The sequence below is a fragment of the Psammomys obesus genome, unplaced genomic scaffold, assembly GCF_907164565.1.
Source record: "Psammomys obesus unplaced genomic scaffold, mPsaObe1.curated_primary_1811, whole genome shotgun sequence".
In the NCBI taxonomy this organism is placed as follows: domain Eukaryota; kingdom Metazoa; phylum Chordata; class Mammalia; order Rodentia; family Muridae; genus Psammomys; species Psammomys obesus.
In genome coordinates this window covers 36867113-36870031 of record NW_026592118.1, presented here as the reverse complement: position 1 = coordinate 36870031, position 2919 = coordinate 36867113, and the positions used below count along the sequence as shown (strand labels likewise).

The window sequence follows — 2919 nt, the reverse complement described above, 5'->3', positions numbered from 1 at the left end:
TTGGGATTGGAAGGGAATGAGGGAGGGGCTACAGCTGGGATACACTGCAAATAAAATGTAATTAATCTAAAAAATAAAATTAAAAAAAGAAATTGCTCCAATTTATCCACCCAATTAAATGCTTTCATAATTGTTCATTTCTTTATGTGATTATACCTTGTCTTGTGTATTTTCCATCCACATTACCATATCTGGCAGAAGATAAATGTACAGTAAATGTTTTGATTTGTTATGGTCAATTGTAAAGATTAATGTTGAGAATAGTAGTGATAGGTGCAAACAAACAAACAAACAAGCAAACGACAACAACAAAACAAATCCCGTTCTTCCTTCACTTCCACGGAATGTCTTTGTTTTTATTTTAATTTTTGCTGACTTGTTTGGAGTATTTCATGTCGAATCTATTTCTTCTAAAGTGTGGAGACTCTGAAGTTGTTTCTCAAACAATATAGCCCAACACATGGGCTCAGCCATCCATGTGTTGCCAGGATTTCATCAGGCCCCTCTTTGTCTTTTTCTCTGCCTCTATTGGCATCACATCCAATTTCCAGACTTCCTTAATTACTATCTGATTGCTCTATTCTTTATGACAATGTCACATGGCACATATTTCTCTAGTGAATTATCCTATTACATTTGAACCTTTGCAAAGGAAATTTTTGTGACTTGTCATTATGAGTAGTCTGTCCTTAAAACACCTCTAGTTTCTTCATTCCCCATTTCTCTCTGGCAACTCTATTTTGTGGTTTAACTTGTATCTCAGAACAGTGAGTGTTATCTTAGATTGTATTCTTTAAAAGTTCTTAGTTTTGAAATCTTTTGCATGTTTGAACATCTTACTATTTTTCAAATACTGTTAATCTCTTTTAAAGTTCCCTATTTTATTTACTGTTATTTCAGTGGGCATGTTGCTGTTTCATTACTCTGGAGATAGGGAGGGAAGAGTAATTTGATTTGTCCCTTCCAGTGACTTTCTTGCTATATGAATATGCTTCTAGGTGCTAACATTTGGCTTCTTCTCATCTTCCTTCTCTTTCTTCTTCCTCCCCCCTTCCTCATCCTTTTTCTAACAGACTTAATTCACTTTTTTCATATATATATAAACCCTTATGTTGTAGCCACAGCTGGAGCCTGGGTCCTTTGAACAGAGATTCTGGTGTGGGTTTTCAAAAGATGATGAGAATTGGTGACTCCTGATAAGGAGACTTGGTGAACAGTTTCTTCCCAGAAGTCAGAGGTCAGCTAGCTGTAGGTCATGGAGATGGCATCAAATGTGACCTTGGTAAAGTTGTCCAGGGTGACAGTGCAGCCCCTGGCTGATGTGAGGAAATCATCATTACCTGCCATCATCAGTAGCTTCTTGGGCACAGGAGCAGAGACAATAAAAGTGCCTCTGGGATTAGGGATGAGACTCACCAAAACAGACCCACAGTGGCCTGTTACCTTGAACAGAACAGTGTGGTGCTTGCCAATCTTCTTTCCCCATTGTCCTCTTTGCACAGGTATGATGGAAGGAAGGCTTGGCCAAGGGGATGGTGGCCCCTTGGATGGTAGAGGATAACTCCCTGTAGCACTTAATAGCAAGTATAAGTAATAGCAAGCACTTAATATCAACAGACCACTGTAGTCTCCAATAGCAAAAAAATCCTTGAACATGGTCCACAGGCCAGCTGGTGTCTGAACTGTCATGATCTTTAAAACCTCATCCATCAGGGATGCATCCAGGAAAAAGTCAATAATATCAGATTCCTTATCTATCTATCTATCTATCTATCTATCTATCTATCTATCTATCTATCTATCTATCTATCTATCTATCACAATTTATTCACTTTGTATCCCTTCTGTAGCCCCCTAGCTCATCTCCTCCTAGTCCTACACTCCCTCCCTCTTCTCTCCCTGTTCTCCTCCATTAGTTCACTGATAGGGGAGGTCCTCCTCCCCTTCTATTTTACCCTAGCCTATTAGGTCTTATCAGGACTGGCTGAACTTTCTTCCTCTGTGGCCTGACAAAGCTGCACCTCCCCCAAGGGGGGAAGTGAGCTGAGTCAGCTACTGAGTTCATGTCAGAGATAGCCCCTGCTTTCCTTACTAGGAAACCCACTTAGAGATTGAGTTACCTATGGGCTACTTCTGAGCAGAGTGTCTAGGTCCTCTCCAAGTATGGTCCTAGGTTGGAGCACAGGTTTCTGCAGGGCAAGCCAGCTCCAGATATTTTTGCTCTGTTGGTCTCCTTGTGGAGCTCCTGTCCCCTACAGGTCTTTCTATCTCCCCCTTTTTTCATAAGGTTCCCAGACCTCTGCCCAAAGTTTGGCTATGAGTCTTAACATCTGCTTTGATACCCTGCTGGGTAGAGTCTTTCAGAGGCCTTTTCTGTAGAAGACTTCTCTCCTGTTCCCTGTCTTTTCCTGCTTACCATGTCTATCTTGTTTACCCTTCTGAATGAGGATTGAGCATCTTCCCAAGGGTCCTTCTTCTTGTTTAGCTTCTTTAGGATTTTAGATTTTAGTATGTTTATCCTATGTTATAAGTCTAACATCCACTTATAAGTGAGTAATATACCATACATGTCTTTATCCTTCTGGGTTACCTCACTCAAGATGATATTTTCTGTTTTAATCCATTTGCCTAAAAATTAATGATTTCCTTGTTTTGAATTGCTGAGTAGTATTCCATTGTGTAAATGTACCACAAATTTTGAGTCCATTTCTCAGTTGAAGGACAACTAGGTTGTTTCCCAATTCTGGCAATTATGAATAAAGCTGCTATGAACATGGTTGAACAAATGTCCTTGTTGTATAGTTGAGCATATTTCATATATATTCCTAGGAGTGGTATTGCTGGATCTTGAGAAAGCTCTATTCCTAATTTTCTGAGAAAGTATTAGATTGATTTCAAAAGTGTTTGTGCAAGTTTACA

General features: G+C 39.6%; 1 pseudogene; it reads right to left on the bottom strand.

Moving 5' to 3' along the window:
* Positions 1 to 1107: 1107 nt before the first annotated feature.
* Positions 1108 to 1752, bottom strand: LOC129681041 (40S ribosomal protein S2-like; annotated as a pseudogene).
* Between the last annotated feature and the right edge of the window lie 1167 nt (positions 1753 to 2919).